Below are 12,051 nucleotides of genomic sequence, written 5' to 3'. Positions count from 1 at the left end.
AATTTTTACTGTAGAAAGTATAAAAATTCTTTGTCATTGTTAATACAAAGTGTTTTATTAACTATCTCCTGTTAGAATGAATTTAGATTCCATTCAACACTGAAGTGCACCTTCTTCGAACATTGTGGTGCCTCACAAGAGCTGGAGCTCAATGCTGTGTGGCCCCCATTCTCCTGCAAGGTTCAAGTTATATCTCCATGGCAAAAATCTTTAATTTTAAAAACTTTGTTTTCTACCAAAAGGCATTCAGCAGAAATCTCCTGAATATTTTGCTTTCTAAAGCTTCATTCTGAGAAAGGATCTCCAAATTCTCACAAAACCAGGCTGTCCTGCAAGGTTTATAACACCACCTGCTTCCTTTTCAGATCAGAAACAACAGAATTCCATGCAGCATTTTGACACTTCCAATTCTCCAAATAAGAAATCAAAAAGTATTTATGGATAAATATTGTTAACTTCTTCTTACCTGAAAACTTTTAGATTAATTTCTGAGATGGTTCTTCTTGCAAGAAAGTCCTTGTTTGTTCTGAGTCCTTGACATCATAGGATCTTCTCAGAGTCTAAGAATTCTGTGGTGGTAAAACACGTTAATGATAAAGCCTTTGAGAAGCCAGGACATAGTTTTTGCTCATACAAAACTGTCATTGATTCCAAATAATCTTAATGTGAGTTACGACACAGTGATAAAGGACTTAAATATTCCCTAATAATACGCAGATGTTGTCACTTCATGCAGGAAATACTCGATCTGCTCATTTGCTATTTGTATACGGTGAAAAGTGAGGAATATGCATTTAATTACTGGTGTGAATTCTCAAAAGAGTATGGTTTCATTAACCCTAGACCCATAGTATGGTATATTCTTTCCCATGAAAAAAAAAAAAACCAAACAAACCCACAACCACAGCCAAAAAGCCAGTACCCTCCTTGCCCCAATATCACAAAATCAAAGAGGAATTATTTTGTTGGGAGTTATTTTTCTATAAAGATAAAAATGCAGAATTTAAAAAGAAATCAGATTTCACTACTAATTCTTTAGCAGGTTCACAAGAAAACAAAAAGCACATGGTTAAAATAATTGGGCCATGAGAAATTACTTTCTGTTCTCAGCTCTGGCCTTCTAGCAGGCAGTGTGAAAGCAAGACTTCTTGCAGGCTGAAGAGCTAGATACATGAAAATGTAGCTCTTCTTTTCAGACCACAATTTCATTTTTTTCTGAATACCTGTTGTGCCTACAGACATTTTCTCTTATCACATGGTGGATTTTCTGCAGATGGGTATGGGCTGGGCATGCTTGGGAGAGGTCCTACTACTCTAGCGGCCCTTTACTCCTGCTCTCTGCTGTGGGGCTGCATGAGAAATCCAAGGAGCTTCCCTGCCGGAGCACGGAAGGAGGGAACAAGCACTAATGGTGAGGTTGGACCCTGTACACAGCTACAGCAGACCAGGACAGCCCCATTGTTGTGCTCCGGACGTGTTGCTCCTCTTGATTTGGGTCAGGCTGATACTCCCTGGCTGTGGTGACCCCTCCAGCCCTGCAGGTGGGCTCTCAACGACACTGTTCTTGCTCAGTTTGGGACCCAGGGAGTCGTGTCTGTCACCACCATGTAGTCTATGTGACAGGAAGGGTTCAGCTAAAGACACCAGGAAATACTGCCCTGCTGAAGCCAAACCTCCCCCTATTAGTAAGGAAGATAAAGAGAGTGGCTGATAGTGCTTCCTTGTACCAATAAATCTTAACTATCTTAGGTCACGTTCTGCCATGTTGGTTGGAGACAGAGACTGGAGTTGCTCTCTCAATTTCACTGCTTTTTCCAGTGAAATAAGAATACACTGATTTATAGCCTCTAACCCCACAAGAAACAGCAAATATCAGTTAATGTTTGTAGAAGTCTATTGTTGGAGCTTGTCTCTCCCCTGACCCCGAGTCAATGAAACTCCATTTCCAAGCTCCAACAAGAAGAAGAAATGTAAACTAATAGCATTACAGATCATTAACCCAGAATACAATTCTCTCCACAAAGCGCACAGGACAAGGCAACATTAAAAGGACACAACTGAACACTCTGGTGTTAATTTTTAACCTCATTGCCTTACCTCCAGTAGCACAACCAAATGTAATTACAGCCAGCAGCAAAAGGAAAATCAAGATCACAGACTCAATCCTGATTAAAATAAATAAATACGGAAAATATAGAAAGCATATGGGCACTGAAGAGCAGCATATGGATCACGTCCTGAAGTACAAGGCCTACCATATGCTTACAGAGCCTGGTTCAAAGGAAAACCTCGCTCCCTCCTCCCGATGTCTTTGGCTAGGTCACGAATCAGCTGCCTCCCAACATCTTGTGCCATTGGGCAAGTTTGCTTTTGAATAATGAAGCAAGTTTCAGCTCAGCATGGGGAGAATCCCAGGTAGAAAACAGACAGATGGCTGGTCCTAGTTAAGCAGGCAGAGACTGAGCCGAAGCATTCCCCCTTGCCTTCTCTCAGACCAGCCCTTACATTGTGTCCTACACCAGCTGTATGTATCTAACCCTCTTTACCTCCTGTTTCCTTAAGAAAATAGTTCTTAATTTTTTTGACCTCCTGTGCTGACCTGCCAGCCCTGCAGGGAATGTTAATGAGCTGTTAACGTTGCTTGGGATATGGCTTTCAACCAGTTTGTAGAGTTCTTTAGCCTCTTCCTACCAAAGCCCCTGTTTTTTCATGCTTCGCTGGCCCTAACCAACCCCATCTGCCTGTAGATGTCTAGCATATGTTATGTGCCTGGCATTGCCCCGCAGGAAATGATGCCTTGCAGCTCTTCCAGTGTCTGGCATATGATAAGGACAATTTAGATAGCAATCAAGGAACAGGACTGCTCAAGTGTGGGGCTAGAAAAGGAAGAAGGAGACACTGATGACTGGGCTCAGAAGAGGATTTCCTGCCTTACTGCAACTGCAGTGATGAACGGGAGAGATAGACTGTCCTAGAGGAATGCAAAGCTAACGCTGAGAACTTAAAAGTACCAGGAAACACTAAGGTCTGCACTGCTGTAAGAATGCCACAGACATCATACATGAAATGTATCTGTAATTATCAGCTGTCTCAGGATGATCAAGGGGAGCAAAGACAAATTAGCTCCCTGCTCAGGGACACTTACTATCTTCAACAGATTGGGCCAGGGAACCACGCTGGGACTTGGCTTTTTCTGCACGTAGGAGCAGTGTGTGCTCCAGGCTAGTAGTCGCTGCTGACAGCAGCACTGATGCTAGCCAGCTGTGCGGCCATCGCATCTCCTCACCCCCAGCCAGCAGCCCCTGGGGAGATGGGGCGAGGGCTGACACATAAGCTGACCAGATGTCCAAGAAGTGTAGAGGAAGAAAGGACTCCTGTCCCGGTGACGGCACTGGGAGCCCAGCCTGTCCAGTGAAAGGCTTTTGGCACAGGGCAACATGAAGTTTCACATTTTTCATGGGTCCCACTTACAGAGCATACAACGTGGCAGAACTGGGGTGCTTGGGTCAGTCTTCCCGACCAGGAATGGCTCTCCACTTCAGATTACTCCAGTACTGTCAAATCCGGCATTCAAAAATCAGGACTCAGGACTTAAAGGTCACAAAGCTGTTATAGAAATAATTCCAATTTAAGCTAACAGTCACATGTCTTCTTTTCAAGTTTTAAATCACTGTTTTTGCTCAAGTTCTTAAATTTTCTCTTCCATCTGGGAGGACCAGATATTCACCTAATTCTAGCATGCCAAGAACTGTGGTTTTAGGGAAATTGCTGAGAAAACCCCAGCAGGACTGACATTTAGCCACACCATTGTCTGGTTTTCATGACAATATTAATGTTCACGTGAGAAAACTTGCATTTCCTGCCTTATGCTGTGTATTCCAATGGCTTTACATTTGCATTAACATAGGGGCATTATTATTATTTCATTTCCTTCTTTATTTTGGAGTTGTTCTTTTAAAAAAGACAGAAAGAGATGGACAAATAAGGATAGAAGTGGAAAAGATGAAAGTCTTAAGTTGAATCATTCTTGTGTTAAATACAAACCAAAAACAAAAAAAAAAAAACAAACCACCACCAAGATAATAAAACACCCCACAACAATTGCTCAAAGTTTGGAGTTGCTGTAGGTAAAACCAGGAAGAAATTTCATACTGTAGACTTTTGAATCTTACAGATGTACTCATAGAGGACTAGCTTTCCAAATCCAGCTCTGTACTCCACTAGCTCTACACTTAAGCCCCTTTCCAGTTCTGTGCTCAGCACTTCACTCTTTCTGGAGCAGTCTGTTTCCTTACTGATGACAAATATTTTACTATACAAGGTACTACTCAAGCATGCAGAACAATACTCATTCCTCTTCACAGGCAGATTCGCCTTCCTCACATTCTCATGCACAACTAACCAGATTATCTTCACATACTCACCAAAGTTTTGCAAAAGAAAAAAGGAAAACCTCCAAGACAGCCAACAAAAACAAAGTGTGGTAACAGAAGGTGACTTACATCGTCAGTGCTATGGAAATTAGTCCCCTGGGAAAGGTAACACTAGAGCAGAGTTAAAAATTTTGACATAAAAAGTTCACTGCTTTATCACATTCCCCTTTGGGATTAGGTCTTCCACACACTTCAGATTGTTTTACAAAACATACTGTTCTCCTATTTATAAAACTGGCATAGTATAAAATGGTACAAAACCGACCAATTCCTATTTATTAGAAATAGCTGTTAGGATAATATGTTTTAATATACTGGTATATGAAATACAGCAACCTGATCTCCATTTCTTACACAGATCAAGACTCTAGACAAATCCTGGTTTCCAATAACACACTATTAATTGGAAAATCAAGTCAGAAACTCACAAAATTAATGCAGAATATGTGGATTTCAAAGGGCCTACCCTAGTTCTACCCTTAATATCTAACTAAAATATACTGAAAGCTTTTGAAATGTTGCTAGGTCTCACCACTGTTAGCTGTACAAAACTTAGAGTTTCCCAATGAAAAGTGTTCACATTCTGTCAGTAAACAAAAAGATAATTTATTGAACAAAATATTTCAGATTAACTTTCCATCAGAAGTTAGTTTTATATTAAAAATAAAGGATTATTGTGAAAGGTTTGGCTAATAATGTAGCTGACAAGCTCAGGTTTTGTTTTTTTGACTGTTAACAGAGAGCCTTATAAATTTTCACATATTAGCTTACCTAAGTTTAGACAAGAAAAAAACTCAAACATGTCATTTGCTTGAAGTTATTGAGTAACATAGTTAGAACTTAAAATACTATGTGATTAGGAAAGTTTACTACTTACCCCTAGTGAAGACATTGTCAAATTTACAGGGAGCGGGTATAATGCAATAGTGAGAGCACTGAACTACGGATTTGAAGTTCTGGTTATCATTTTCCGTTCACTTGTAGTCTTGTCATATAACCTTGTAGGAACAAAATATTAATCTTGTCATAAAACCTAAATCCTACCTAATCTACCAAACGGGATATTTCAATATATAATTAAATTGACTTTCAGATCCTCAGAAGGAAGAGGGTGCAGAAACGCATTAGCATTTGCAAATTATAGACTGCATTCTCATAGACTGACCCCCTGGGTTTAAATCCCCCTATGCTCCATCGCTGTGAACGCCTGCATACATCTAATGCAGCAAAGAACAGAGGTTCACATTTCAAAGGGAATGCAAAAATGTGAAAATCTGTGCCTGTCAAGTAGATGCATAAGAAGGTGAGCATGTAATTGAGTGGAAGCAGCAACAGAAGGTGGAAGATGTCCACAAGAACACTTCGGTTCAGTTGGAGGAGCAATTCCTAAGCATATCTAGCTATAAAATAGAGTGGCTTTGTCAGTGAAATTACATTTCCTGGTTGTCTAGATATATGGATCAAAGCAACAGCAGTCCTATGATTGCAATCTGATATGAACTTCAAAAGTCTGAAGTTTGCACCAAGAAACCATTAAACAAGAGCAAAAATGGGGGGGGGGGGGGGGGGGGGCGGGGGGAGCGGAACACGACACACCCATGCTTTTTGCAAATAAGGAAAAGATTACATTGATGAAGGAAGAAATATCCACTGTTAAAAATGCTCTCTTGGAAGGCAGAGGACCTGTAAAAGATGCCAACTAATTCTCACTCATGTTAATTTGTGGTTCAAGAGGGAGCGCGCGTGTGTGTGCATGTGTGCGCGTGCAGGGAGTGCAGCATGTCTCGTGTAATTCTGGTTAGGAGGAGCAACTGGGCGGGAGCCAGACCTGGATTATCTCAAACTGATAGAGAGAGGACACGTGTTTAGAAAGAAGAACACGTGCCAAATATGCAGCTCCTCGCTCCCATAAAACATAAGGTGTTTTATTTCTGCATCAGATGTTTCAAACACAATTGACTACTATTAAGTTTCAATGTAAACCACTTTGCTTTCCTAATGTAGCATGAACTTTAACTGTGGCCGTTTCAGAGACATTACATGGATACCCTATTACCAGACAAAAGACACATATTTGCTGCCTCTCAGAAAACCTTATTTTTTCCTCTTTCTTTCTCACCCTTTCTGGAACCTGGACATTTTTCAGCTTTTCAGCTCCCTCTCATTTATATCCATAAATATATTATTGGAATTTTGCAAAACATTTATTATAAATATTATGTCCTTGTTAGTAGATAGCCAAAAAAAGAGTTGGCATTGTTTTGTTTTATAGGATGTAAATAAAAAGGAACCAAAATAACGTGCTAACTAGAAGGTATTTACTCGTTCATGGTAAGTATTTAATGGAAATAAAGAGAATTTCCCTTCCATCAACGAAGGCCAGCTGATCAGGTGTCATTTGCAGAGGGCAGTGCAGTTGTCTTAAAATAATTCTGGCAGAAAACTCATTATTCTGCATTCACAGTTACTGGAATATGCATCACATTGCATTAGTCATCAAAAGGCAGGACAGTATGAAGGATTTCATTTAATCAGGTGGTGAGAAAGGCTGCTGATTAGTAGGCTACTTCTGGCTTACAGGCTGAAACTTGATCACAGGTTTTCTAACAGCAAAATAAAGGTAAAGCCAAGGAAAAGTCAGAAATTTTGGCTGGCAAGGGTTCACGAGACTCTTTTCTTCAGTTTTGATTCATAAGCAACCTTGTGCAGCCGGAGTTGCAGGTTGCAACTCAAAAACTTACAAGAAAAAGCTGAATGCAAGGTTTCATGTCAAGAAAAGAGTACTACACACTCCTTAAGAGGGCTCCTGTGACAGTCACTGCAGGCTCAGCTCTGCAAATCCTCCTGAACCCTTTGGCCTCTGTTGTGCAGGTTGCACTTTGCCTGCTTTTTCATACAACTAATTCCATTCCTTCCTCAAGCAACCAGAGAGAAACAGATCTGTAACAAATGCCTACAAGGTCCCTTCTTAAGAAAAGTAAACAGAAGTGTAAGAGGTGGAGGGGAAAAAAAATAAAAAGAAGAAAAGAAAAACCCCAAAACCTTATCCTGAAAACTGCTGTTGTCATCCTTCCCTTTACACCAGCGCTCCAGGGAAGTGCCACCACCCAGTCTGCAAGGGGTGGCCACTGCACACTCAGACTGGCTTGTGCTACTCTGGTCTGGTTTCTCCAAGCTGTACTCTGTGTCCTGCCTGCTTCCAGGCTTGTTCTCCCAGAGGACATGGGCACATATACCCACACCAGCAACACTTCATGCCAACAATCCTACAATGCAATTATTTCTCCACCTCAGTGGCCAGAACCTTTTCCAGGATCTCCAAATCAGCCAGTTGATCAGGAAGCAACTGAAAAGTAGCCTGAAGTTATTCAGGAGCAAACGAGACCCTCAGAATAGTATTCCCAGCCTCTTAATAGGAAGCAAGAACTGCCAATGGGATATACTGAATACATTCTTGCCCTCTGAGCTAGGCTATTTCAATGTAGTCCACATCAAAACAGAAGAGGAAAATGATGTCCTGTCTTAGGAGTCTGCACCAGCTGCAAGAGCAAACAACAAGTGAACCCACTGCGCACAATGGATGAAGTGTGAAATTAGTTCTGTCATCTCCACACACACCACGGTGAACCAGGCCTTCCTGAGGGGTTCAGCAGATCAAAATTTCCATTTGTTTAATTTGAGATCAAGGCAAGAGCACAGAGGACCCTGCCCCACTCTTCTCCATTGGGCTAAGCGGCCAAAATAAAAATGAGGCTAAACAAATCTAACGGGAGAAGAGATGAAGACATGGGGGGGGGTGGTGGTGTGGTGGTGTGGTGTGAAAAAAAATGTCCACTTCACCTTTTGCTGCTTTTAGTAGATTCTAATTAGGAATCTGGCAGTGCCACCCACTCAGCGGGAAGCCTACATTATTAACGCTGGCATCAAAAGCAAGCCGACTGCAATCTGCAGGAGCGGCTGCCGAACTGGCACAGCCTTCCCTCCCGTTCTTGGCCGAAACACCACAACAGATGTCTGAAGGGTTGGTGTTTCTTTTCCTATCCCTACCCCCACTTTGCATGACCTTATGCCAGAGATTACATGTACAAGTGCCAAGGTAAAGGTTCTTAATGGGTCAAAGAAACATCCTTAAGAGAATATTTTGTTTAAACATCTCCACTTTTCAGTGGTATATTGAGGCTGTGAATGAGCATACAGCCTTGTGGGGGGGACAGAGAAATGTATAACCATTCAGCTGTAATTATAGTAATCTAGTATAGTCAGTGCAAAAAAACAATGGCCTTTCCTCTCTTGTTATTCTAAATCATTTGTAGATGTTCATGTTTTAATCATATTTTCCACATGAATCAATACGAGAGAGAGAACGACAGAGAGATAATTATGTGCGCAGAACAAATATTCTACCTAACTGAGGTTGCACTGGGAAGGGCTGCTTGTAATTAATGAAGTACTGCCACACACTTGTCAAGTACAACCAGCTCTTTAAGGGCAAGCCATCATTTCAAATTGTGAGCTTACTGAAATTTAACAAAATCGGAAAGAATATAATAAATTTTCGTGCCGTCTCTTGCAGCACCAGCTTCTGAGGACTGAGCAAAAGAGGTCTGCACATGGAATGCAAAAGTTGCCTGGTGCCCAGTCATGCTGTGAATGCAAAGCTCAGCCTTGGCTCGTTCGAAGTGTGATCAAGGGACACAGCACTCCCAAAGAGATGTGGGATTAAAGGAAAGTGTTATGATTGCATGGCTGAAACTCTAAATGTTTACTTCAACTCATTTCTCTCTCTCAGAAAGTCTCTTCCCTCACACCGAGGAAAATAAAGTACAATCTCCAAGGTGCTGAGTGAGGTTCTGAAGGATCCATGTTTCGGCAGTACCTGTCCAAGACCTTCTTTGAGTACAGACGTGAGTGTGTGGGCAGGGGCAAACCAGCCCAAAACAACAACAGCAACAACAAAAAAAAAAACATTCCTTTTTCATAGAGATCCTAGAGCAAAGCAGAGAAGCAACACTCTGATCTCCCAAACTCTCAAGTAGCACCTCAAGCCTCTGGCTTTCCAATCCCTTCCTGTTCAATTCAACTTCCAGCATTCAAACAAATGTTACAATCACTCCAGTGCGGCAGTCATCTACTTTGAATTATAATACACTACCAGCTCAATGTGCCAAAAGCACTTCCCTCTCTCTCTTTCCACACTAGTTCTCCTATTTCTCAGCTTTTAAATACCCCCTTGTTCTTTCTACACATTCATTGTGCAACACAATTTATTTCTGCAACACATCATTATAGCAAGAGAAGTGTGAGAGGAGGTGGGGAAAGTAGACAAGTAGAGGTGTGAATGGGTGGTAACATACTAAGTGCTATAGTGAGCCACCAGTCAACACCTTAAGGTTTCGAAAGAAGGGGGAAAGGAGGGGAGGAGAAAGAAATGTAACTTCGAGGGCTTTATATGTTTCATGAATATTAGGGAGCTCTTGTGCCAAGGCAGACCCTGCCTTAAAGAGGCATGTGCACAGTGCGCTTCAGTCAGCCACAGATAAAAGACAGACCCGTACATACACCAGTATCAGCACTCCACCGTCCATGCCTTACGGTGTGGTAGCCCTCTCTTTACCTCCTTTCTTTTTGCAAAGCCTTTCTCCACAAGAAGGAAATAGATGTTTACAGTGGGCGGGGAAAGCCCCCGCCATTTCACACATGCATCCAAAACAGCATTCCCAGACACACAATAACGACACTAAACAACCAAAGGCAAAACCTCTTACACAGTTTTTCAAAGCAAAGCTTTTAGGATTATTTTTTCATCCAAAATGTTCAATAGCAACATTCATTTTATTAGGGGGTGGGCTGAGATTTGAAGGGCCCAAAATCCCTTTTTGCAACCATTTAAAAATCATTCAGGGAGAAAATGCAGCTTAATAGAATGACTACAGATTCAGTGAAATATTTGTACAGACACAGTGCACCACCAACCATAATTTCTGTGGGTGTGATGAAACTCTATTCTTACTAGCTTCACTGAGACTACAGCTTCATCCATAACCCCCCCCTAATCACAGGAAAGGAAATCCTGTAATGGATGAGGAAAGCAGACAGAAAAAAATAAAACATTAAAAAACCAGCTTAAAAATATTTGTTATGTTAAATAAATATCATCCAAACAGCTAATGCTAGACCTAATATTCTACCACCTGCATCTTTCATTGCTTGGCATACTGGGGAAATGCTGCCACTTTGATTAGGCAGAATCTCACCCCCTGTGCCCATGTCCCTCTGGCACAAGGGGCAAAACAGTATGTAAAAAAGTCAGAAAAGTGGCCTTTTGCTGTGAATTAGGTCCTCAGTCCTGATGTGACAAACTGACCTCCATTCTATGGGCTGAGGCACAGGAACATAAGCTGGGGGGGAAATAATGGGAAAAGACCAGTACAATGATGGACCATCACAGGGAAAAGACTGAACCCTTAAAATACCCTACAACTTTCAGCACAAGCACAAACACTTGTAGCACTCCATACTCCTTGCCAGGAGCTGCAGCAGCAGGTGAAGGAACGTCTTTGCAGTAAATGGACAGCTAACAATAAAATCTATTGCACAAATGACACCTTAAGGAATAGTTGTATGGCACACGTGGAGAAGGAGAGGAATAAATGGATAAAGTGGCTCAGCCACTGTCCATCCTATTTGAGAAGTTGTGGCAGTCTGGTGAAGTTCCTACTGACTGGAAAAGGGGAAATGTAACCCCCATTTAAAAAAAGGGAAATAAGGAAGACTGGGGGAACTACAGGCTGGTCAACCTCATCTCTGTGCCCAGCAAGACCACGGAGCAGACCCTCCTGGAAAATATGCTGAGGCACATGGGAAGTAAGGAGGTGATTGGTGACAGCCAGCATGGCTTCACTAAGAGCAAATCATGCCTGACAGATTTGGTGGCCTTCTACAACAGGGTTACAGCGTTGGTGGCTAAGGGAAGAGCAACTGAAGTCATCTACCTGGACTTGTGCAAAGCATTTAACACTGTCCCGCACAACATGCAGTGCCCAGAGAAGAGAGATCTCATCCCATTCTGGGAAATGAAAAGTAATCTTAGAAGGTACAACAGAAACAACCTCCTTACATGTGATGGATGAGAGAGATGCAAGGGAGAATGGATTAAACAGACCTCATTTTTTACACTCAGTTTGACAAATGCACATCTCCGGTAAGATCAGGAGAAACTGCATCCAGTATTAACTAAAACCAAGGCCCAGATTCCCTAACAGACTTATTTCCTGGGAGATTCTCTTTTATGAAAATGTCTACAGCTGTATCCATTTAGTTTTAGCCTCACTGAAGTCTACTGTCATCATTCAACTGCTTCATAAGTGGGTCACCCTCAAGAGACAGCATAAAATGCATTTCACACTTCCAGAACCACAGAGGGAACCACTTTCCTCTGTTTCGCAGTTCCCTGTAACTACAGAACATTTTAATTTCTTGTGTACGTTTTCTTTTCCTGCTGTAGAGACTTTTTCCCCATCCCTATTATTCCTGTGTATTGTAGAGCCACATGCTTCTTCGCTCACTGCTGTGCCTTCAACAGGTATTTTTTCTTAAACGTGAGAATTCTTCCCTTCCA

The 12,051-nt window shown here is 41.8% G+C and overlaps 1 long non-coding RNA gene across 1 annotated transcript in view; it reads right to left on the bottom strand.

The window, feature by feature from the left end:
- Positions 1-466: 466 nt before the first annotated feature.
- Positions 467-12,051, bottom strand: part of LOC129737009 (uncharacterized) — a 208,567-nt gene continuing 196,982 nt past the window's right edge. The window contains exon 7 of the long non-coding RNA XR_008734310.1: positions 467-569. This is a non-coding gene — a long non-coding RNA (uncharacterized LOC129737009). The remainder of the gene's footprint in view (positions 570-12,051) is intronic.

Source organism: Falco cherrug, chromosome 10 (assembly GCF_023634085.1).
Source record: "Falco cherrug isolate bFalChe1 chromosome 10, bFalChe1.pri, whole genome shotgun sequence".
Classification (NCBI taxonomy): domain Eukaryota; kingdom Metazoa; phylum Chordata; class Aves; order Falconiformes; family Falconidae; genus Falco; species Falco cherrug.
The sequence above is the reverse complement of the archived record's forward strand: the minus strand, read 5'-3'. Positions and strand labels throughout refer to the sequence as shown.